The 26,227-nt window shown below is 38.5% G+C and overlaps 1 protein-coding gene across 5 annotated transcripts in view; it reads left to right on the forward strand.

The window, feature by feature from the left end:
• The window catches only part of RBMS3 (RNA binding motif single stranded interacting protein 3), a gene marked incomplete at its 3' end in the record, with an annotated part of 441,712 nt that overhangs the window by 13,125 nt on the left and 402,360 nt on the right, over positions 1-26,227 (forward strand). The gene's annotated exons all lie outside the window — the stretch shown is intronic.

Consider the following 26,227-nt stretch of genomic DNA (forward strand, 5'->3'; position numbering starts at 1 on the left):
GTAGATGGCAAGCAGTGTTTACTGTGTACCCATATACTGTATGCTACTCCATCACCTTGGGAATGAGTCACTCTGCCTTCCCAGTTCATGTGTTGCTGATTTTTTTATTTTCTTCCCTCATACTTAGGGTTTCAGTTGCATGGAATCATTTTTTCTTTTCTACTTTTGTGCACTACCTTTGTGCTTACCTGGGCTTTAATATCTCCATCTTTGCTGTTTGGGGGCCAGTCTCCCATGCATTGTCTGGCAGATTTTGGGTGTTGTAAAGTGAAGGAAGCCATGGAGTGGATTTCTGGAGTTGCCTGTGTCAGTAAACTGGCACTGAACATAGTCTTTAGCTGATGTTGCTGGCTGACTTCACGGAGAACGTAATGGAACTGGACAAAAGAGCAAAGCAGTTGAGGTCAGTGTGAGACAAGAAGTCTATTCCCAGCAGATGAGAGCTCTGGAAATATCCTGGTGTGCAATGGCTGGGGGCTCATGCTTGGTGAGGATTAGAGCTGGTATTTTTTCATGCTTGCTTCCTGTTTCACTAGGGCTGTAATGCTACAGGAGAGCCATGCTGCTCACAACTGTTCAGTGCTTTTAGAAAGTAAATACTGTGAGGGAAAGGCGTGCATGTGTCTTCCACTTCAGCAAGTTGGCTGCTGGTAAATGCCAAAATTTCAAAGGGACAGTGCTCTATACAGTAGCTTGGGGCCTCGGAGACATAAGTACTGGTCACCTGCAGCTCCTTTTAATTTCAACTAGAACCGTATGTACTTTGTGCTTTTGAAGATGAAGAGCTCCTTAGGGCTTAAATGTTACCCTATTTTTTTGTTTTGTTTTGCTTTTCAAATAGGGCTTACAAGCTGACAGGGAAACCTCTCACTTCTACTGTGTTTTTTGTAGGGGAAGAGAAGAGAGTTGGGAGACAAAGGGAAGAAGTTTTGGTCTTTTGGGGTGGTTTTGTTTGTTTATGTTCTTTTTTTATCACTATGAATAGAATGTATTTCCTCTCTTAACAGGTAACTCTTCATTTTGTTAGTGGCGTGATGTTAATGATTTAAATAACTTTATTGTTTATTTAGCTTTCAAAACTTAGATTGAATAATGAAGAGGGATGTGATTTCTTCCCTTATTTCATGTTAGTTTTTAAAACTGTAGCATTTGGGATGCGTGGACTGCCACAAAATGATTATTTGCTTAGAAAAAATGGAACAGAAGCTTCTCTACAGTTATGTGAAGTTTATTTTTCTTAAACACGTATTTTCAGAAGTTCTTACTGCTTTGGTCTGTTACCAGCTCTTCCAGTTATAGTAGGTAGCAGGAATTTATTTTTCCTAAGGTACTTTAGTTCGAAAGGATCTAAATTGTCAAAATGTGTGTTTGTATATGTACCAATTCTAATCTCCCTCTAGATTGCAGGGAAAAGCTTGAATGTCAAATTCAGATATAACTAAAAGGCTCACAAGTCACACAATGAAAGGCAGAATGCAGTCTTCTAAAAAGCTTGGGATGTAACATCCAGCCTCATCAGGGCTCCCTATGTTTAGGTGTAGGTTGCAGAGCTGAGTATTTCTTGAGTTTATAGAAATAGTAGAAATAGCATAGTAGATACAGTAGAAAACAGTAGTTTTAACACTCAGCTTATGATTGACCTTTCTTTTTTTAATTAGACATGCATTTCTAAATTCTGGGTTTGTGTTAAATATTGATGCCAAGTGCTGCTGTATCTGCTGCTTACTCAGCATTTACAGTGAGACTATCCAAAGCACACAACTAGAGGAAACAAACAAACCCATGCCTGATTTGTTTAGTTGTATTAATTTTCTTCCCACTGATGTTTGTAGAAGTGATTTATGGACAGATGGAGTGCTGGTGTTGGGAGACTGGTAACCTGTGAGGTGTTTTCCCTTTGGGACCATCCTGTGGTCCAGGTGTACTCAGCTGAACAGTGCCTTGTAAGCAACTCTGCTGAAACTGCAGCACTGCGTACAGGACGAGGAATTATTCCGTGGGAATAGGACTGTCAGAATTTGGCCTTTAGGACAGAAATTTCATTTTGTGAGTGTATTACAAACAAGAGAGAGTTAAAAGATGAAAAACTGCTTCTACATAAAAAAATAATACTGTTTCAATTTAAGCCTTGGTTTAGTAAGCTTTCTTGGAAAGAAACTTGTTCCTGAGGGCATTTTATCTATTTTCCTCTCTCTCTTTGGGTTTTATACTGCTGCCCATCATGGCAGTATCTGAATGCTTTCTATGTAGAGATTGATAGCAACTTTGAAGTCCCCAGTGAACTGTGCAATCTTTGACACATCTTTCTTTAGGGGGTGAGAAAATACACAAGGTGGGATGTTTTTTAAAAAAAGTATTTGTATTATGTAATTTTACATTTTAATAGTATTTATATATATATATATATATATATATAGTTGTTTTGGAAGATGCTATGTGGGGGTTTTTATTTTTTTATTCTCCTCTTTATGATTTGACTGAGGTTATGGGGTACAAGAAGTTCAGTGTTACATTCTGAATACATTGCTGTCTTTTAAAAATCTGTTTTCCTAAATGTCACGTCAAGCAGATAAGGGATAAATTATCAAATATCCAGTGTTACAGAGGTTTTCTTTTTCGTTCAATGTTATCTAAATTGTTTGAAAAACATTCAAATAATATTTGCACTTTTGCAGGTGATGCATACCAGATCTATATCAGCAAATGTAAATTGTTAGATGCAATCTTTTACCTTCTAAAATTATTCTAGTAAGAGTAAATATTTAAATTAACACATAGAAATAAGTTCTTAAAGCTAGAAAGATTACAGTGAGAGGATTTACTAACTGGTTTAGATATTCTATTCTGAACCATTTCAATATTAGTCTTATGTGGCTAATCTATCTATCTAGCTATGTAGTCTGTTTAAACAAGGTCCTTGGCTCTTCCCAAATAATTTCAAAGAGAAATAAAAATAACATCATTGTTTTCTATCTTTCTTTCTAGTCTGTCAGAGAAACACCTTGATTAGTTTATATTTAGTTTATATGCGTGGGTGTCTTCCTTGGATGTGAGCAGTAAGAAATTTTTGAAAAAACTTAAATTGTAATAATGAGTCCTGTGGTTAATTCAGAAGATGACTGATCCTGTCGTCATTGCTCGGTTGTTGTTTTTCTAGAGCAAGCTAGACCTGTCCTACTGCCAACATTTATGAGTGCTTCCAGGGGTGTCCTAGTGAAGATAGAAGTCTGTGGTAACTTTCACTGAAAAATTAGTGGTGGTCATTTCATAGCTAGTGAAAATTGAAGGTAAACCACTCATCATTAAGGCATGGATTTGAACTAGGCTGTGCATTTAGTAGGCAGTTTTTGGAGAAGGAGAAATTCTGGTAGAGTTCAGGAGAAATGGGGGGAGCAGGGAGGATAATCTTGAAGTGTGAAATTTCATTTCCTCAATATGCTGATAGTATTTTGTTAGAAGGTGTGCAGTATTAGAAGAGACCTCATCCAGAGCATGCTCTCTTCCTCAGAAGTGAAGTCAAATGGACTTACAGTACCTTTTCCAGACATTTCTCAGTGACTTGTATTATAAGGAGGCACAAGGAGTTCCTACCTCATGGTGAGAGATGTGGCTGAGGAAGCAGTTGAATCCCTCATCCTTTGCTACAGAGGATTCTGCTGCCTACTTGTGTAGATGTGTTCATAATTATGTGGTGAAGTGGAAAAAATAAAGGCAAATTTTTCTGGTTTTTTTTAAATTTTTTTCTTTGAGGAGGGCCTGCTGTGCCTCCCCGGTAAGACACTTAGTTTTAAAGATAGGAAGGTAAAGGAGCACGATCAACTCAAGTGTGACAGGTCCATCTGAAATATCTAAATCTTTTTTTTTTTTTTTTGTACTACCTTTTTTTTTCTACAGCTGCTCTTTTAATTTAACATGGTCTTCAAAGGTGTTAAACATACCATATCACATGATTTAAGTCAGTTTTTACCCATAGGTTCAAGAAGTCAGCCCATATATTCTTGTTTGAAAAGCTGTGTAGCCTTATCTTATTTTTCACTATTGAGTGCCGATTAGGTCTGGTGGGAGCTACTGGGTGCATGATATTTTTGGAAACCAGGCCATCGAGGTATGGTTTGGTTATAAATATCTGTGAGCTAATTAGGCTTTAAAATGATAAAGATTCCCAAACAAAACCCATCTTCCTTCCCTTTCACTAGTAAGAAGCCCAGGTCAGCTTGGATGGGTTCCTCGCTGGCGTGGATGGCGTACCCGCGTCTCAGTACGTTCTTTGAGCAGATTTCCTTTTTGAGGCCTGTGAGTCAGCAGGGTTTTGAAGTGGATGAGTCATAGACAAACTAGCTGAATGATGGTTACCAAGTGGGTGGGGGAAGCAAGGATTTTATTCTGGGAAGGTGTAAATGCAGACAGAGGCCAAGTCTGGAGGTGAAGGAGGCCACAGGATGAAAGGCATTGGCCGATAGGAAGCACTGAACCAGTGTTTGATGCTGGCTGCTCTTTGTGGTTCACTGCAGCCATGTGCTTCCTCCTGGCTCTGTTTGATGCTCCTGTGCAAAGTCTGTCCTCCTCTTGGGGAGCAGATGTTCCAAATGAACAGTGGATAATCCTGACAGATAATAAAGCAACGTTAACTTTGCTGAGAGCCAGCTAGTTTCTATCCAAGAGTTAGATTCTGACCAGAAGAGGAATTGAGCTAGTCTGTGCTTCATCCCTTTCAGTCATACAGAGCACAGACCTTTAACATCTCTCTGAACTGGGACAGGTACCATCAACAATGCCTGTGTAGAGCAGATTAGTGTGCCAATCTCTGAAATTAGAAACAACAGTAGCATATATTGTACTGTCTGACAAATCTTCTTGGAGGACTTAGAAACAAAAATGCAAATAACATGAAAACATCCTGTTCTAGACAATCCCATTTACTGTTTGATAAAAAACCAGAATGCCAGTCCAGAACATCCCTTTATGTGTTTCTTGTGTGTTTCTGCAACTCCTTATATTGTAATGTAATTTGTAGTGAGGTTTCCCTTAAGGTGTGAGGATTTTTTGTTACACAGTATTTTGTAGTTCAACAGGAAACCAGAAAATATGACCATATATCATTGCCACTAGAGCTACTGCTGACCACATATCTCTGTGTATTAGCAGATGGTGATAAAATCAGAATTTTTTTGTGTGATGGAGTGTTCACGTAGAATAGGATAGCAGAATAGCTGTCAGTCAGAGAGCTGTGAAAGGAACTAAAGAGCAGTGGTTTAACAATCAAGCCTCTTGCAACCCTGGCTCTCTTCTTCCCAGTATGTTCAGATAGAGTAGAGAGAGTAAATACTTCAATTGATAGTATCCTGGAGTGCACAGATACTGAAGGAAGAGACCAGATCACCAGATTCCAGCTGTCCTGTTTCCTCTCTCAAATGAAAAAGCTTTTATCAGAATAGCATATATAAATACTTTTCATTGCAAGCTCAACTCATTCTAAAACTATTTTGACTACAAAGTTTATGTTCTCTTGAATCTGGATGTAGAAAATGTCAGATAGTGAACTGAAGGTTGAGAGGCAATTGAATATATACTCTATAAGAAATATATAGAGAAATTTAGTAGAATGAAGAAAGAGCCAGTGGCTGAAATTTGAAGCCAGTAAAATTGAAGAGGTGACAGCGCATGTTCTGAAAGGTAATGGTAATTACCATTGGTAATTCACTTAATGGTAATTTACCACTGAAACATATTGCTGAGGGATGCAACAGATTCCCTTATCACTTGAAGTCTTTAAACTGACATTGCGTCTTTCTCATTAATCTTTGCTGTGTTCAGTCCAGGGGTTTCTGGATTATATGTGATGACTTCTGTTGTGCAGAAGGTCAGACTAGATCATTGTAATGTTTCTCCTGGCCCTAAACTGAGTGTCTATGAACTGTGACTGCTTGTATCATTTGAGTAACAAATTCAATTGCCGGTGGTAATGGAGAATATGTAGAGCCAAATCTCAGATTGAATCCAAGCACTGGGAAGAGTGGATCACCATGTGAGAGACACCTGGCTTTCTTAACTTATGCATGACATTTATTTAGATTTCATTTAAGTTGTGCTCATTTACCTACACTCTGCCTCTCCCTTGGCCCATTGCATTTCAGGGATTGTTGATGGCATAACTCACAGGCTGAAACAGTAAAAGGAGGGAGGATTCAGGACAGATTAACAAAGAGAGCAATATGTAGGAAAGCATGACTTTAAGTGCCCCACACTTAGGGGCCTTATAGCATTTCTGACTCTTTGATATATAAATTACATCAATTTAGATTCCCTCATGCACCAACAGCGTGGGTAGAGCAAGCTCTAAGGGAATCTGAGTGAGCATAAGTGGGTATAAATTACATTACCTTACAGATTGCCTCTGAATTTGGCCCAGGTTCTTTCCTTTATTTTCATTATGTCAACTTTGTGCATTGGCATTATAGTCTTTTCAGCAACTGGCCTGACAGCTAATGAGTTCTTTCTACCAACAATAAATCAATCAAGACAGACAATGCTGCTCCATGTAAATACCTCTCTTTATGTTCAGAGTATTCAGAATCCCATTAAATTTGGAACAGTGTGCTAGTAGAAATGCATGTGAAGAAGTACTATAAAAAGTGCTAATTATTCATAAGCCACCTGGTTTCCTCTTTGCTCCCCAGCTAACCATGTTCTGAGGCTGGGGAAAATTAGAAGAGAGGAGTAGACAGCACGATAATGCTGAAATATAAACTGCTGTGTTGAAAACAAGTCCAAGTGGTTTTAGGAAGTTTTCTCAGTTTATGGTTGTTTGTACTCCCTGAAATTGCTCAACAAACAAGGTTAAAAGAAAAAGTCAAGAAATGAACCAGTAACATTTCTACTCTTGGAGACTGAAACAAAGGAAATTTTAACTGTAGTTCATTAGGTAATAGAATGGATTTTGCCTTCTATTTATTATTGAATAGAAGAAAAATTGTATTTGTATGTTAATTAAGTTACAGTAAAATTTGCTTTAGGAATAAGTTACAAGCTATGTAACTTATTTCATCTCTCTGTTCAGAGTATATTGCTAAAAGGCTAAACTCTATTCCAGATTGCAGTATTGATAAATGTTTCTGTGCCACTTCATTATGTTTTAGAGATTTTTTTTTTTCTTTTTCTGATGTCAGCACTTAAGCATTTAGTAAGCTGTAGGGTAGGTAGAGCAAGGAATTCCTGACTGGTTCCTTCTTTTGCCTTTTACCCTGCTGTATGAAGTGAAGAAAAACTCACCGTTTTGTCTTCTTTTTCTGATCTGAGGTTGGCAAGAAGGCCTATAGAACCTTATGAAAGATGTTCAGAGATACAGTTGATATCTTTTTTTTTTTTTTAATATTCTCAGGTGGTGGGAGCTATATAAATGCAAACTACCCATATTATTTCCTATCATATAAGATTTTCAATCGTGCTTCTCCTCCAGAATCCCTATGTTCTCTTGAATGATGAAATTGCAAATGTTCCATGAATGTCAGTGCAATTTATTATCATCTTTCATTCAGAGCATTACAAAATGATTTGCAGATGCAGGTGTTGCTAATGATTTTCAGCCACCCTCCTTAAAGATTGGAGAACATAATTGTCCCTGTTTCTATAACAAGGAGGAAACTCCCTAGATAAAATGAAAAGGCCAGCTTGGAAGGTGAGTTTATATTGCCTACTACATCTTCGTGGGGCTCTTTTATTCTTTCTTCTACTTTTTCTGGTATTTTTGCTTAATCCATTGGCTACATGGGAGGTAGAATTTTTTTTTTTTTTAATGTACAGAAGGATGCTTCAGATGAAATGGAGGGGGTAAGGGGGGAAAAACAAATGCTGCTTGACAGGCTTAAATAAGTATCTTGCAATATTTAACTGTGGACATCATGCCTCTTTCTTTGTTATCTAAGGACTCTTAAACCTCTGTTTTATACCTAAAACATACTTCAACAGCTTCACTTGCAGCATCTTACAGATTGTCCAGAAAGTCCTTTGTTAATAGGACACATTATATATGACTTTTATCATGGAAGTTTTGAAGGGGATGTGTGAGGAAACATTTCTGGCTGTATCTGAAGCTTTGTTAAGCTTTCTGGTGAGGAAATCACTGAGAAATCAAAGGTGTAAATGCAGGCATACTAGAAGCACTAAATGTTTGAGAATGCACAAGTATGTGGACTTGACTTCTTGTTGGTGAGGACATTGGATCCAAGATTCTGGTGATAGGAATGACTCAGTAGAGAAAAGACAAGATTCCTTGTCTCTGAAGGACTGAGCAGGAGTAGTTGGTCCTGGTTGCATAGAGATGCAGAGATTCAGCCTTCTTTCCCTGCAGCCTCAAATGGAGAAAGTACTGTAAAGCATTAGCTGCAAATTAAAGCTTTTTTTGCATAGGTAAGAGCCCTTGGGTGAAGGTTGGTGCAGTCATGACGGCTCTCACTTGAGGCAAATCCGCGTAGGCATTTCTGTATAAAGGGATACAATTTGAAGCCACATGCCAGTGGGAATAAGTCAACTGGGATGGCTCATGTGGGTGATGTCAAAGGTATTTTAGCACAGATGAGGGTATGATATTTTTGTTGTTATTGTCTTTTAAAGTGAAGCTGTACATACTTTGCTTGTGGCAGCTCTCTGAAGGTTCAGTGGCTCACTTTTTATTTGATTTTGATTAAAATCGATGTTTCTGCCAGCCATAGTGATCTCATGAGTGAGATACCCGAGTTTGATTCCTGGATTTGATTTTTCACTGTTGCATGGTGAGGGGAATGTCTGTCTGCCTTTAAAAGGAAGGCAGAGCTTCAGATCTCTGTGCAGCAACCCTGTCAGGGGTGGGGTGGCTTTGATGGACTCCACAGGAAGGGTCTTTATCACTAATTAGCTGTGGACACACACCATGTAGGCATTCCCAGCAACCTAAGCTTCCCAAACACAGAACAGACAGGGTTGATGCAAGTCTCCCATCCCTCCCTGATAATCCTATTTAATGTTAATAGGGAAAAATCACGTCTTGTGGAGAATAGAGTACTTTGCCCTAGGTTTACATAGGTCTTTGTGTTTCTCCAAGGGCCGAGAACAAAGAGTGCTCCTTTTTTGACTCAGCAGAGATGAAGACGGCAGGTTGTAAGGTTCTTGTGAAATTAGGCTGGGCTCTGTACAGCACTTTGTTGTTAAAGTATGTTCTCTATTAAGAAAGCTGAGCCAGGCTTACTGGCTTAGATAAACTGTCCAAGAGTTGGTGAAGTAATTAGTAAATGTGCACTGTCAGACCAACTAATTTGTTTAATTTTGAACAGGCAGTGTTTATAGTTTTATTTAAATCATCTTAAGAAGTGGCTGTCCGGAGTCATGGCAAGATCATGATCTATGCAGTGCTGCAGACAAGCAGACCTGTTCTCTCCCTTTGCTGCAACTCTACTGAGCTCTGTAGAGGACAAGTGCAGCCCTACCACACTGCTGTTTCATGGCTATTTAATTCAATCCTAGTGGTAGGAGGTAGTTCTGTCCTTGCTGGAAGCTGCTCCTTCCCTGGTGCAGACATTTGCGTTTGTGTGGCTACCAGGTGAATCAGGCTATGGAGCAGATGTGGTTGAAAGCTAAGGCATTCTGGTTTCTGTCACTTTTTTTTTTTTCTTTTTTTTTTTTTTCTCCCCCTTTGTCCTTGGGCTCTCGGAGCCAGCTCAGCACATGGCCAAACAACCACTAGAACTGGCATCCAAGAGGGAGTACAAATACCCAGCCAAGGGAGGCACTGAGGTCAGAGACAAATTGCACTTTTAGCAATTTAATTGGTAACAAAACTGCAACCTGAGTTTACATGCCTATTTGTGTAAATTGAAAAGTTAAGTGACTTCTGGCTTGTGTTGTGTTTGGGTTTTCCTGGGTCCAGGCACAAAAATGTCAGAAGCTTCACTATAGTGACTGAGTCTTTCAACTTCCTGTGTGGTTCTTTGCCAAATTAAATAGAGCCAGAAATCTCGGCACCAGCAGCTGTAGGGACTTAATCCCACCCAGATCCAGATTAGCCATGGCACATTTTTGTAACCATAGGCACGACTGTTTAGTGTAGACAGCTGTTCTGATAAACCAATCCGGGAATCCTGCCCTCATAGGAATGTTTGATGTGTGCTGGTCACAGAAGTTGTTTCAAAGTTAAGGTAAGACAAACTGGTAGCCCAGATAACAGTTGCGTGTTTTTGTTGGTGTTGTGATGGCAATACTACATGGGTATCAAAAATGACATGAATGGTTTTACTTTAGAAGTGGAATGAATTTATCTCACTACCTGAAATTATAAAGGTTTGATGCCAATACTCATCTCCTGTGTTGTGAGGACAGTGCCTATTTGCTTATCCAATGGAGACTTGATACTGAGAGACAACAGGTGTAGAGATAGACAGCCTGCTTCCCACCCTGAGCAATATCCTATTTTCAAAGAGGATTTTCCTCCCTGCTGCATTTACTCTTGTGGCCTGTGTTGGCTTCATTGTTGAATATTTTGTGGAACAGAACGACGGACATACTCGAAAAATAGGGTAATGTGGCAATTGTAGACAAGGATGACTTTTGACTGGGTGAATGGGGGTAAAATTTTTAAAATTGTTTGGAGCCATAATGATAAGTCACCTTGGGTAGTTGCATGGCTTGAGCACCAGACTTTGAATCTCAGAACTGGGATCACAGTTTAAGTGGAAAAAAACGATGTTTTGCTGTAGAGTAATGGCATGCTAAAAGTTCACCTGGATTCAAAATGAGAATTGATCGTTTTATTGCATAGAAATCACTGAGGAATTGCCTTCAAAAGACTGAGCATACATTGCCAAACATTCAAATTGTTAAAGGCTGGGAGTATGATCAAAGGTAGTTATCTGTATGTTTCCTCTGCTCCTGTCCTCTCCGTTTGCCATCTACTCCTGGTTATTGTTGAAGATAAGATTTGGGGCTAGATGGAAAAATGCTATGAACTGACATAGCCATTTTTGCAACTTGATGGGAGAATATTTTTAGAAGTAGCAGAATCCAGTAAGAATAGTATTGTAACCATAGGCACAAGAGCTGTTCTGATAACCTAGTCTGGGGATCCTGCCCACAGAGGGGTGTTTGTGTACTGCTCACAGGAACTCACAAGGTCACGGTGAGCAGGTTTGATAGCTACTTCGATAGGGTCGGTAGTCTGGAGGGGAACCCATTATCTTCTTAGCTGTGCCATTAGTGTGCTGTTCAGCTCAGGACAAGTTATTTCATCTGTTTGACTCAGCTCTCCTGTTCTTCTGACACACACTCTTTCTCTGTGTCACCATTTCAGTTGTCATCTCTGTCAGCTGAGGACTTTCTTAGCCTGTGCTTACAGAGTCACAAGTGAGGCAAAGTATTCCAAAGACTTGGCTCTGCACTGCTGGAAGTTCTGCCTCTCAGCAGAATTTCATTGTGGCTGCACGTTAAAGCACGTTAAATTAAACTATCCTGAAGCATTGCCATTCAAATAGATTACACTAATTTTGAAATTGGAATAGTTAAGGAGCACACATTTATCAAATAAGATGGGGTAGTGTCCAAGGTGTCCTACCTCACCTTCCACAGTGGGGTCCCACATGTTCTGCTTGGTGCTTTGCCCAAAGGAACTCAGTCCATTTTTTTTTTTTTTTTTGTTGCTACTCACTACTGTAGTAATAATAATGATAAATCTGAACATCTGAGCAGAATCATTTTGCTATTCAACCTCTGCTGCTCCTTTGATTAAGGAAAGATTTAATGCTTTAATTTGAGACACGTTTTGTTAAAGAATAGAGGGCTTTGGTTCACATGTTTATAAAGGGGTGCACTTCCTCAGCAGAATGGAACACATTCTTTGGTAGTAAAGGATGTTGAAAGTACAGGCACTCCCTGCAGCTGATGGATTTGTTCTGGGCTTGTATTTATCAGTACATGTTAACAGAAAAGAAAAATGTTGAGGATTTCTACAAACAAAGTAAATTATATTCTTTCCCACATTTTTGCTGAGATTGATGCAAAACCTTAAGCTCCATCTGAGTAACTTCTTGTTGTTAGGACACCTTAGTGGCAGGATTTTTCTTTTGTTTGTTTGGTTTTTTGTTTTTATTTTTAATTTTTGTTACTTTGTTTGTTCCTTTCCTTCTCAAGTGATTGTATTTAATGTCAGCAATTATTTTAGAATAATGTTTGCAAATAATATGCAACTTATATAAAATTAAATTTTACTGTACTAGATAATTTGAATTGCAAATATAAAACTCCCAAAAGAAAAACCGGCAAAACTCCCTTGATGATTTGGCTTCCTGGTCTGTTTGAAAGACTAGTGACTGATTCTGATAGCAAAGATAGAATTATATATATATATTTTTTTTTTTTTTTTTTTTTTTTTTTTTTCTGAGGGAGTAAAAGTTAAGTGTCTATTCTAGAGTAGAGAAAGAACATTTATTATGTAAACTATTGGTCTTCTAGCTACAGTTTGGCATCCTGATTTTATCAGCACTATACAGTCACTAATATGACCCAGAGCTTAAACTTGCTACTGTCACTGTAACATGTGTTTCTTCTAAAACTATTATTGTCAGCCAGCTCCTGCAAGTCCAGTACTACATTCTAGCATCCTCTCTGAGAACAGCTAGGCTTAGCTTATCATTCTCCTGGCACAGAAAGGGATGTGGTTTTGACTTTGTGGGGTGCAATCAGAGCTGGGAAGTGCTCTTCTCCAGGAGCAGCACATAATAAGTACTGAGTTTTAATCTGCTTTCTCTTCAAAACCTACATGAGCATCTCTGGCTTGGCCAGAACTCAAAGATAAGAATTTTCAGGGTTCTTAAAAGTAGGGATGAGGTTAGTACAATTGTAAAGACCTGAAGACCATTATAGCTTGAGCAGAAGAAAAACTTGTAGCTGTTCTCTAAAAGCCTGGCTGTTACTGTCGCTTTTGAGAAGGTGCACCATGTCTGTCCTTTTCTCTTGTGCAAGACGAGTCAATTGCTGCAGGCAGAACCCTCCTAGAGTGCTTTTGAGAGTCTAGCACTGGCCTCTGCTCCATAAATTGGAAGGCTGAGAATCCTGGCTTGCCCTGCAGAAAATATATTGTGTATTGTAGGCTTTTTGTGATCTTTTCCCATTTGCACACCTTCACAGAGCCAGGCACAATCCAGCCCATTATCTGTATGTGAGAGTTTTCACTATTACTGACTTGTAAAAGTTTCTATTAGCAATTCTGATTTGGAAAGGACAATTGGAGGCTGAAAGAATGGCAAATGCAACCTGGATATAACTTTTTGATCCCAGAACCCAATTAAACTTGTGGTTTTAAAGTGCATGTGACTCCTGAGTTCAGCTGTAATACTAGATTTATATTATTTCCTGGAATGAAAGTCACTGCTGACAATATCCAGAAGAGCATAATAATGATCCAGTGAAAAATGAATCCAGCTTTTGACTTTTTTTCTTCAGCAGAAATAAGATAGGGAACCAATTTAGTTTTATATAGGCTATTCTTTTAATGCTCAGTAACTTTCCTACCATCAGTGACTTTTTTCCCAAAGATATCTACTTCATTAGTGCTGCAGTTTCTACACAGTGCTAGTATGCATTTGTCTTGACATGACTAGTGCTGTACTACTACTACATATGTGGGAATAAAACCCACAGAATATTGGTTGAAATGTATTAACTAATATCCTATTCATAACCTCGCTTATAACAAATAATTAGTATTCTGAGAGCCATGTGTTTCTTTTTACATCCTGTCAAGGTCCTCTGCCTAAAATGATGCATCAGCCTGATCAGTTTAGGTAAGGGGGAACTTTAGACAGCAATAATCATGAACGCTCTGTACTTAACTTCTGTCTGGCTCAAAACAGCCTTTGTGCTTCAGAGTTATTATTAGAGACACTTAAGTTTTGGACTAGCAGTACCCTGTCCGTGTCTCATTTTTAGTTGTATCACAGGACAGCTCTCTCACAAGGAGACTGTTATCTTAATTCTGCTTCTTCTTGGAGTTTGTGTCCCCCTTTGCTCTTACAGATCTCTAGGAAAGAGACCTGAGTTATGTCATAGATGAAAGCAAATGTCCTTGCCCTCCTCTTCACTCTCTTTTCTGATCTCTTTTCTATGGAGCTTCGAAGGTTCTGCATGTAATATGAGGCTTTCCGTTCTGAAAAGTGAGAGTTTTGGGGCAAACCAAAAATTATTCCTAGGGAGAAAGAGGCTACAAATTCTCTTTCCCATGGAAGTAAATGAAGGTGTGTGAGAAGTCTTCTAAGGAGTTGAGCCTTTATTTTTTTCTGTACTTTTGCTGCCTGGCTGGTAATTTTGGGGGTATTAGCTAGATTTATTGTAATGACATTTTTGTTCAGCAAGGCTGTGCTCTGAAAATAAGAAGTAATCAGGAGTGCAAATGTGCTTTCTTGTTGTTACCAATGGACTTGCACAGACATGAATGAAGCTGGTTTCTTCAGCTTCCTGAGGTTGGAACAGTGCAACTCAATTGACATCCTCCTCTGGCTTCAAATGACCAGAGAATGAATTGAGTAAAGCTCTCTGTGTGGCATGTATCTAGGTAGGTTCCAAAAATAGGTGCATCCTCATATTCTCTTTTTAGTTTGAATATGAATGGTAGCCTTTTTTTTTCAGCCTTTGGTAGCTACTGTTCAAATTCTTTCCCAGATAAGGCCAACCTATCTGAAGTAGAAGTGTATTCATTTTTACTTCTTGGAATTTTTCTTCTACCTGATCTGAGAACTGTCCAGAAACAGAGCAGAGGGAAACATACATGGTAATTTAGTTCCTGGATTACCCTGGATTTGCTGTAACCACAAACACAAGGGGATAAATGCTGTCAAGAACAAGTTTCAGCTCAGATGAATGTTAACTGAAGATGAAAATCAGTATGAAAAAATGGAGCTGTTGCTGCTAAATCAAAACAATACATCCTTTTTGAACCCTCTGGGAAAGCCCTTCTTGCACAAAAGATCTTCTGTGGATCAAAAAGATATCCATTAATTCCTGTTATCTCTTACTTGTTTCATATTAGAAGATACCTTGGCAATGATGATCATCATCTTTTATTCTTTCTCAGCTGTCTTGACTGAATACAGAATATGACTCTGTGGTCAGTTTAATCCTCATTTCAGATGCTGAGAGTTGAGGTGCTTATTTATGTCCAAAATGAAAACGCAAAACCATCCATCCAGCTGAACTTGGTGATTCCCTAAGATCTTGGAGCAAGGCTTTTTCTGTGAGGAGCTAACTTATTCAAACTGGTGCTGATTTCCTGACTAAACCTCTCTTGGATGATACAGAGCTTATTGTATCTCTCAGGATTGGCTAATAGAGGGAAAATTCAACAGAATGAAGACTTGACCCCTTATACCACTTTTTTTTTTTTTTTTTTTTTTTTTTTTTCTTCCCCCCTTATTTTCACTCCAAATTAGTTTGGTAGTTGACCACCTTGCATCTTGAAATACAAGGGCTGTACCTTGGGCCATCTCCATTTGGTGCAGCATGATTTATGAAACTGGGTTGTGTCTCTTAATCTATATTTTCTCAGACTCTGGAGAACAACGTTGTGCTGTTGGTACTGGTTTTGAGCTGAAGTTCCTATCTGGAAAATGTATCCCTCGATGTGGCATACTGAGCATGCAGAGCTGGTCTGCAATGCAGTCTGGGACCAGATGAGGAAATGGATACTTGAATGAAATCATTATTACTCTCACAGATGCAGAAAAGTAGACATACAATAATAGCTTAGACAAAATATATTGTTTAAAGACCATGTTAAATGGATTCCTACAGGAGGGCTTGCGTTTTTATGGAGAAAGCTGTCCAAGCAAGAAGGATCTGTTCTTCCTTAGTCCAACAGAGTAATTGAAAGTGATTTGGAAACTTCAGTCTGCTTCATATATTTCTCTCCAGGCCAAAAACCTGCAAAAATAAACATTATACTACTTTTCCCATCAAGATAGACATATTTAGAGGCCCTGTTTCTAATCAGACAATTTTTTAAGCCTGATATTATACTCAGAAATCAGAGTGGTAGTCTTCTCAACTGATTCACATGTTTTCCCAAAGTAAATGTAAGAGATTCTCTTCCTTCTGTTAAACTTCAAAATGTAGTCCTGCCAAACTTTTAGGATTTCAAGGCAGGGAAATCACTTTTCCTGGAGTGACATAGGCCAAATAACCTCAGGTTTCGTGATAGAGAAATTCACCCATTGTGCTTCTTTGTCACAAGTCGTTTAAGCGTGTGTCCTCAGGTCTTTTCTGCATATTGGTGTGTATTGAGAGAGAGCTTTATACAACTTGCCTCATTCTCTGTATTTATATTCTAAGGAATGCATCTAGGAGGAAGACATGGAAATTCTTTTTACAAAGGATCTTTGATCCCTAGGATCATGACTGATAGGAAGAAATGTGTCTGTATTTGTTTTAAAATCCTTTCTTTGAACAAGATGATCCACAAGCACAACTTTGCTAGAAATAAACAGATCAGGGAGGAAGGAGTCAGAAAGTGACTTGGCTGCTGTTACTGGGAGCATGCTTTGCAGTTCATATCTATAGAATATATATTATAATACTTTTAGAAGTTTCTTTAAGCTTTTCCCCTAGCTTGTACTTGGGAGCCAGTGTGTATTTCTGTGTATAGGAAATGACCAACAATAAAGTATCATGTCTAAATTTTTAGTAAGCAAATAATTAACAACTTTTAATTGCGGTTTGATACAATAGGCTGAATATTTCACTCATTTGCATGTGCACAGACACGGACAGGCACACACATATGCATTGCTTGTTGGATTATCCATTTGTAGAGATGAAAGCTGTGTTTGCAGTCCATGATGTTCCTTTAACCTCTTTATTACCAAGATGTAGTTATACATAAAGTATCAGATTTCCTTTTATCCATGCTATTTCTCGATATGTGAGCAAGTCTATGCCCTAGTTCTGATTGTAGGTTTTCTTACATGTAGAAGTGATTTTTGGCATGAGTGTTTCTCTGAAGGGGTCTAATGTAATAATAGACTGTTTTGCGTTATTCAGAAGTGTTTATTTTCAATGTCTGCTTTTGCTGCTCAGACAGTGGTAGGTATTTGGTGCACTGTTTTTGCGTGAGAAGAGTGGCCCCCATGCACTATTTAAAGGTTTAGTTGCATTTGAGAGATTGGGTGATACTGAAGGAGTGCCTGGTGTAAACCTCAGTTTTCCTCTCAAGTGTGTGATTCTGTTGCGTAAGCAGGGTAGCACACAAGCACAACTGCCTCTTACTATGCAAGAATAGTATTCCAATTTTAGCTTAGCCTGAACTGATCTGAAGGCCTTATTCTGTCTTTGGTGCAAAGATGTATATCAATAGGCATGGCTGAACAGCTTGAGGAAGCTTGTGTTGCTGTCCTCAGCATGGTTGAATCTCATTATGATGGGTAACAATTGTCATGAGAGTAAAAGCTTGAGGCTCAGAAGGCAATGTCTGTAGGCTTGCTAGAAAATGATGAGTCATCACTGATCTGGCATCTTGTTTACAAACATCTCATTGTGCTGGTGAGGAAAGCCTTCATATCGTTAGCCATCTCCTGAACAATTTTCTCTTCCTTCCCCTCACCCATTGGCTGTGATCCTTATGAAATGACACGAGACTGGACTGTGGGTTTTTTGTTTTCTTCTTTTCCCTAAGGAGTCCTAAAAAAGAGTATGGTATCCAACTCGTATTTGAGCCTCAGTGGAGATTGGCTGTCTGATTTTCATTTCAATAATATATCCCGACTACATTATATCCAATAATATATCATGAATATTAAAGCTCCTAAAATATGCAGCTGTGTGTGAATTTCTGCAAGTACTACAACCCTTGCAAACGCAAAGCAGAAATTCACTGAGCTCTAAACAAAATACTTTCTTCCTTAGGAGATATTTCACAGTACAGGTATCAGGAACATCTGGGGACAAGGGTTCACCACCTTGATAGTGCTGATGGTGATGCTGGTACTGGATTGTGATGCTAGCATTGGGAGCAGCGTTCAGACTTGCACAAGAGGAGATATTTGGGCAGGAATTTCATGCTGCTGCACAGAGAGGGTGTAATAGTTAGGAAAAGTCTTGATTCCTTTTTGAGCAAAAGCACGGTGGTTACAAACATGCAGGCATTTGCTAAGGGCCTGTGTGCTCTGTTTGGGTGGTAAATTGCATTTGAGCCAAACATAGAAACCCAGCAGTTTCTGTGGAGCTGCCTGTGGAGTGGGATGCCACACAAGTAGCCTCAGCAAGTTCTGGTCTTCGTTGCTAAGAATGGAACCAGGAACAAATGTTCAGTTTTTAGTTTTCTACATGCATCTTCTTCTGTTAGTAAACACAAATGTTGTAATGGAAATCTGTATGTCTTCCATGTGAAATCTTTGCTTTTATAACCATTTCCTCATAATGTAGAGCAAAGCTAACAAAAAAAGAAGTGGTTTTATGATGCAAACAATGTTTTTCCTATTTAGCTTTCTGAAGGCAAACCTGAAATAAATAGTTGTGCAGCCAGAGTACAATTTGCAAGCAGTATTTGAATAAAGATAATAAAGAAGAATTACAGTTCACTGTAAGAACTCAGTTCAGTTGCATCAGTCTTAATGCAGTATTACATATTCTGCATTTATAAAAGTAAAAAAAATATATGGTAGTGGCTCTAAAACCTCAGTAGTGCAATGTAGACAGCTGCCTGTAGAATCCAGTCTTCATGAAGAAAACAACCTTTAAGATTGCAATAGATTTTTTTTTAAATCAAGACATCTCTGTATTTTTATCCTTTTTGGTCCCAAGGACTTGCTAAGTTAGTGGTTCTGAAATTCAGGGCACATGAATGATGCAGCTTTACAAATGAGGTATATGTGCAAGAAAAATCATTCCACTGTCAGTCTGTTAATTTATCCCAGTAGACACTGTTCTATCCATTTGTTTTGCATTCCTAGTGTTTTACTTTGTAAACCTTTTGCAGCAGAAACATTTGACTTTAGGTTGTGCAGGGAGCAGGGTTTTGGCTTGGAATTGCCAGTGCTGCTAGGAAAAAAATCCCTTAAAATATATTTCTAGAGGGAGAGGGAATATTTTAAAATGTGAGAAGTAATGCAAAGTAAACTTGCACATGCCACATTTCAATTCTGTTTGGGCTTTGTTGTATACATATCAAATGGTATTTGGAAACTCTAGTGAATAACAGGTAAGAAGAACTTTTATGTACTTTTCCTAAGTGCATTATAAACCCACAAATACATTGAATATAGCAAAATTAGAGAGCATTATTTCACATGTATTTGTAAGAAATAATCAATTGGGATTCCTTGATGGCTGTTATTAGACTGTTAGTATCATTCTTAACTGCCTATCAGTGTGATTTGATCAAGAGTTGCTTAGTGAATGTGCTCATTTGATTAATAAAGTTGTATATAATATCAAAGTGTTTGTAATATAGGCAGAGAGTTGTTATATTTATTGAGGAAAGAAAAAAGATAAAAGCCTATTGATTTGCTAAAGTAAGTTTTGATGTTCAGTAGTACATATTGTTTCTCATGTTTTAGGGCCAGATTTTCCTTTCCTGAGACTTCCTTGTAGAAATAAAATAATTAACAGAAGATGGCATGTCTTCTGTCTTCTTTCTCCCAGCAGGAACAGAATTCCTGCCTTACCCTGTTGCAGTCTTTACACTGCCCTCAAAAGGGATTTAGATCAGACCCATAAATCTCAGCTCAAGTCCGTAGGCTATTTGAAGGCATTTCTATAGAGTCAGGTTTCTTCCATTCCTATTCTATTCACATGATTCATGGTATTTGACTGAGGAAAAGGTTCAGGGAGACCTTCTGGCAAAATCACTCGTTAGGGAGTTGGGTTCTACTTCTCATGTTTAGAGAGAACAGGGGAGGAGAAGTTGTGAGCTCTGTGGTGGTACCCAGAGCTAATCAACTTACACCTTTTCTGTGGCTGTCGGGAGTGGTGTCATTTCCAGACACCCTGTCCCGAGGCAGGATCCTTCAGGCCTGTAGAAGTCAGGAATGTCCATCACTGCTGCATCCTTGAAGCTTTTTTTTCTGCAAAAGCTCCCAGCTCCATATTAGGCATGAGTAAGCTCATCTGGTCAAAGGGCAGGATTACCAAACATGTTAGTAGAGGTTCTTTTTACGTATTTTGGAAGTTCTTCCCTTAACAGTACCTTGTTTTTCCTTCATGTGTTTCCTTGGTAATAGGGAAGTTGTGGTCTGAAAACAAAGAAGTCTGACTATTCATGCCAGGTTCTTTGTTCTGTCTTTTTGCTGATATATCCTTTTTCAAGGCAAGTGAGAGAGAAGGATGACTTTGCCATCATATGCATAGTTTTGGAATGGCTCAATAAAAATGTTTCTCAATTCTAAAAGTATATTGCTGACTCCATGTAATATACTGTCATTAATGAAGAGCTAGATTTTCAAAATTGGAAGTGCCTGGCTGTGCTGTTCCCCACACTCACAGGTGGTACCCTGAGCAATAGGTGTGTGGGTACAGCTGGCCAGAGATACCAGGGAGGTTGGAGGTGTATAAATATAGGATTTAAGAATTATATTGGTTCATAGTCCGGTTGTCAGCATCTGGCTTTAATTCTTCTATAGGACTGTTCTGCTGTCCTTGTAAGGGGGAGCTAAAGAGAGAATGGAGTTAGTATTTAAAAACTAACTCAAAGTTAGCTGCTGAGTGAAAGAAATAGCCATGTGTTTTTAATAAAATTTAAGAGAAATATTATCAAAGATTTTAAAGATGACTGCTCATCTTCCTCCTTGCTAGCCCTATTAAACAGTAGTTTGGAGAGATTCTGTTTGGAGTGAGTGGGGGTTATTCCATGAGAATTGGTGGGTTGGAGGGGAACTTTTATCTCCTGTAATGCTTCTCCTCTTATTACCTTTAATTTTTGTGTCTCTACAACAGTGGAAAAAGATTTTCCTTACATTAAAGTAGGGCTCTTTCTTTAACTCTTCACTTCCACTGATAATTCATCACTGATACTTTTATTTCTAACCATCAGTGATGATGTCTCAAAGCACTGATGCTTTGACAGCATTTTGTGAGGGCTGCCTTAAAATACAGGTGCTGTTCAGAAATGCTGTGGACACATGTGGTTGGGATTATACATCACATAACTGAAGTTATAATGAGGTTTGACCATGGATTAATGAAGGCTTCTGTGGTCTTTTGTAATCTCGGAATTTGTCTAATCGGTGTTGCAAACATCTTACTTGTGATGGGGTCTACAGCACAGCTGATGGAAAAATTACTAGCTCTAGAAAAAATCATCTTCTTCCAAATATCAATTAGTTTGTATATCTCCTGATTAGGATTTTTTTTTTTTTTTTAATATTTAGGCTTGTAGTTCTGTGGTGTGTTTTTTTTTTTTTTTTTTTTTTTTTTTTTTTTTGTTTTGTTTTGTTTTGTTTTGTTTTGTTTTTTTAAATGAGACTATACAAGTGCAGTGAAGTCTGTTCTTAGGCTTTCTATAAAAGCAGGTTTATTGGATAGGAACATTAAATTTGCCACTATAGTCAGTCTGGGGAAAAGTTTCAAGATAGTGTATGGATGATGAGTGTGCAAAGCCTGTTTGCAGGATTATAGAAGTTGAATGAGAAGCTAGTTCAGAATGGCATGTTGCTTTTTCATTTGTGTGCCTTTGAAAAGTGAGACAGCACCAAAATCAGCGTTCTTAAACTAATTATGAAATTCTTTAGATTTGCAGTGAAATAGTCATGGAAAATATACATATGGTGATCCACTGGAAGGGGTAGGAGCCTTAGTCCTCCAAATTTAAATTTGTTTTGCAGTTGTGGGTAGTACAAAAGGTAGAGAGATTGAATACCTTTTTTTTTTCTTTTTTCTTTTTTTTTTTCTTTCACACCTTTTGATTGGAAATGTGAAGTGCCACAATATCTGTTGCTTTCCTATAATTGCTCTTTTTACACATTTATCAGGTATGTCCCATCAGATTTATTTTTCTTTTACATACTGTATCCTCTCTTGAAAAATTCCTTTGAATTTAGGTGTATTACTAGGACTGCACCAGCATAGAGGGCAGGAGAACAAAGCCAGAAGTGTCCCTGACTGGTATTTCTGAGCTGAAGTCACTCTGCATGTGGTGACTTCTCTCTTTCCTGGCAAACTGTTGTATTCTTTAAGCTGCTATTTGTCTTAAAATCCCATGATGAAGAACATATTGAATGCTGAACTGAAGTCCCAGTTTCCCTTGGTGATGTTTTCCTTCCTGGATGGTTTGTTACCAAAGACTTAAGCAAAGTCTATCTGTGTGCAGGTTTCTTATCTTGCAGCATCAAATGGCAACTGGATGGGAGCTGTCAGCACGAGAGCAATGATGGTTTTCAGCCAGTGCCACACAAATAACTGGTGACCGACTTCTTCCCCACATCCAGCTCAGCTGACGTTCTCTTCATCCTCTGAGAGATAAGGGCTTTCTAACCCTTGTGGAGTCTGAGCATGTTACAACCCAAAGTAAATGGGATGGAGGTAGTTTTGCATTTCTTAGTCTCAGGCTGATTGCAAAAGAGTTACTAAACCCTCCTGCTGTGTAGGATTAGCTGGGTTCTCCCTGCAAGTGAGTGTGAGAGTCGGGCTTGAAATTCTTACAGTAACACAAGGATGCCCTTAAATAGTACCACAGGGCATTGTAAATTTAGGATTTGTTTAGCCTTTCATTGTTCTAAGGAATCTTGAATTATAGCATTGGTTTGAGCATGAATGTATAGTAGTAAACCAGTTTTTAAAATGCATAATGCTGGGAGTGCGGTGTTTTGCAAAGCTGAAACTTGGCATTATAAATTAATTCTTTTGCATTTGAGTGAAATATGAGGAAGGAGTGCAAGTTGTTCAGAAATTAACTCCTTGTGGTCCTTGTTTCGGCTGAGCAGTGGGGTTCCCCTCCTTTCTTTCTCTGATAACTTCAAGTATTTTCTTGCCCTAAAGATTATGGTCGAAGTCCTCAGGACACCCCTTCCAACCAATCAGTCCATCTCAGAGTCCCTGTACAGGTTCAAGTAAAAACTCCAAACAAATCCACTTTACACTGAAGTATTCAGGTACCTCATAAGTACTAAACCAGAGCCAATATTAAGTTCTCCATCTCTTTGGATTTATGGGCAGCCATCAAGACCAGGGGAAGGGGTGGGAAGAGAAAGAAGAAAAAAACCCAAACTTACTCTTTGATCGAACTTGTTTAGTACACCTGTGCCTTTTAAACAGTTCTTATTGTAAGCAAATTTTTCATTGAAATTCAAGGTAAATTTTCTAGCTAGTCACATTGGTTTTAGGAAAAAAAATCTTAATCTTAGTGAAAAGGAATCTGATACCCTAAAATGATGATATGTAAGTACACATTGTGTTCTTTCATTTTGCTTTGAATTTTTGAGACATCAAGGTACATTTGGTTCCTGTTCCCAGGCTTTCATGTACAACATGAGGGCTGAAAGTATGCTTTGGGAAGTGAAAGCTGACATTCCTAGAGGATCATTTGTTTGGAGCAGCTAGGGTTTTAAATAAAACATCAAATATGAGAAAATCAGAAGAACTGTCAATGCTATGGTTACCTGAATGCAGTTCAGATCAGCAGTGCTGAAAAGTTGTCATCTGATGGTTACAAGATGGCCTGTGACACAGAGCAGTTTTCTCAGAGACAGGTGTGTATTAGGTTGATGCAGCAAAATTGCTACCTGCAGAAAGATAGGCAGAGCTGCACTTTTATTCCTCACATTAACTTCATCTGCAGTGAGGGCTGGGAGACCATGCTAATTGGGAGGGCAAGAAATACTGTGCAATTACTCTGGGGAGAAAAGAGTCCACATGAACTGAGAACAAACCAAGTTCATAATTGTCCTGGATTCTGGCATTGTTATAAATTAAAACCACATTGAAGTATGGTTTTGCTAGAGTTTCCTTCTGAAAATTCAGTCTGTTTCAGTTCCCCTTTCTGTCTGTTACATTAGTTCCATCAGAAAACGTAATTCCAGCTTTGTCTTTATATTTTATTTTTTTTGTGTGTGTGCACCTTGATTGTAAAACACACATTTGACCTGCCAGTGTGAGTGCAAAGATGTTTTGATATATGCTTAGGCAGAAAGATGTCTACCACTTGCCTGAGAGTGACTTGACAGGAAAACTTTTAATTCCACTGTAAGGATATGAAGACCTGGCACCTGCTTCTGAGGGCAGCTGGGGTCAGTGTTACCACACATATGCTCTCACAGATTGTTCCTTTCCTTGTAGCACAAGAATATTTGCAGTCTGTTCAAAACTTACTGATTTCTGGTTTTAATTGTAGAATGTGCATTGGGATGTATGTGCTCCTAAACCCCACTCCTTTTGTAGGTGAAGACCTCATAGAAGTGTAAGTAAGTCATACAAACAATCTGCTTTGGAAATGACAGGCAAAGAGGGTGGAACACCTCAAATCCCACAGTCAGCCAGGCAGAATCCTGAATTTGAACTCAAAACTCATGAGATGCAGTCCAGAGCTTCTATCAGAGAATGGCCCTTTTTGTCTCCTGCAGTCATTTGTTTTCAAAGATGTTCCTGTTTAAATGTCCTGACCGTGCACAGATGACCTGTAAGGAGCAGGCAATAATCAGAAAGCCTTGAGATGCTCAGTCATGCTTTATTTCAAAGCCCTGACCTGTTCGGGATACCTTTTGGATGTGTCTGACCATTTCCTTTGATTTCTAAGCCCTGTATGGCAGATATTTATCATGAATTCCCATGAGTTAAGCAGAGAGGCTATTGGCAAACATAATGTCCTTTCAATACCTGCTTGAAAACATCTAAAGCAAATCAGGGAAACAATGTTTACGTAGCATGGTCATGAAATCATTAGCAAGCTGGCTGGCAAATTAGAATTTTTTTAAAAGGAAAATTTAATTAAGTAATGACATAGTTTTAGTGCAGTTTCATGTCCTCCTCCTAGACAAGCATTCATTATGAGCTTGAGTAAATATTAGATATTTATCACATAAGATGTTAAATATTTAAATTTTCCTGTTACAGATATATATTCCCACCTGGTAGGCTGTTGCTCAATATTGAATTAGAAGGGCAGGTTTCTCTTAAGCTGTTTTCTTGTTTAGGCATCAGCTTGTAATGCACAAGCATTGAACAGGATGAAAGTAAGATTTTTTTCAATAGTGATTTTGTGGTTATGTGCCTACTCCAGGCATTAACGGTTTTATTTTCAAAGAATGTCATTGCAGCCTGGTCCAGAAGAGTCCTGTCAATGGCAACCAGCATCTGCAGCTGGTACTGTGGAGTAAAGGCATGGAAAATGTTCTGTTGGCTTTCATAGGACTTTTTTTTTTTTTTTTTTTTTTTTTTTTTAAGCAGGATGTTAATCAAGGATGCTGTGAGCTCTCTTTGGCCAAACCTGCCATGGTCTTTTCCATGAGTATTTGTGCATCCCAGCTGCCACAGCATTACATGGCAAGCTTATGTAATACATGTGTACATGAGTATTTGGGTGTCAGGTTCATGTTCCGCTCTGGTCTGGAAGCAAATTTTGCTTGGATAAGCCTTCTGAGGTTCCAGTGTGTTGTTTTTTTCTCTGTTTATATTCCATTATTCCTCTGATCATCTTTTAGTCTCTGGGAAAGAAGTTACAAGTGGTTCTATAGTTTAGCCCTGAAGAAGTTGGTCCAGGGAAGCTGCAGTCGTTGCATTGCTCCTTGATCAGCAGATCTTCATAGAAACTTAGATCTAGACCTGGAGTCTTGTGACTACAAGTATGCTTGAAACAGCAAAATACTGTGGAGCTAGAAGGAAATGTATTATTACACCTTATGTCTGGTTTGTCACTGTGCCACAGCTGAAAGGGAATTTGAGGTATGTAGCTTAAGGAACAGCTTATGCTGAAACCAGACTGGCAAAGTGGAATCAGTTTTGTTACATGTGATGTCTTCAGCAAACGTCTTCTCATGTTATTGCCTTGTTATCTTTATTTTTTTTTTTTTTAATTTCAGAAAAGATACATCAGCTATTTGTAATTTTGAATTCATTAGGAAGCAGCCAAAACAGTGACAGCTAGGTCACAAAACCAGATGCATTCCTTCATCGTAATTGCATATGATAATCCTATCCATTGTTGTTATTTTAAAGGAAATTATACTGATTTTAAATTAGTCTTTGATTTGAGTTCTGTGCAGGAACCACAGCAGAGTTATCTTTGCTTTGGAAT

This window comes from Zosterops lateralis, assembly GCF_965231275.1.
Source record: "Zosterops lateralis genome assembly, chromosome: 1".
In the NCBI taxonomy this organism is placed as follows: domain Eukaryota; kingdom Metazoa; phylum Chordata; class Aves; order Passeriformes; family Zosteropidae; genus Zosterops; species Zosterops lateralis.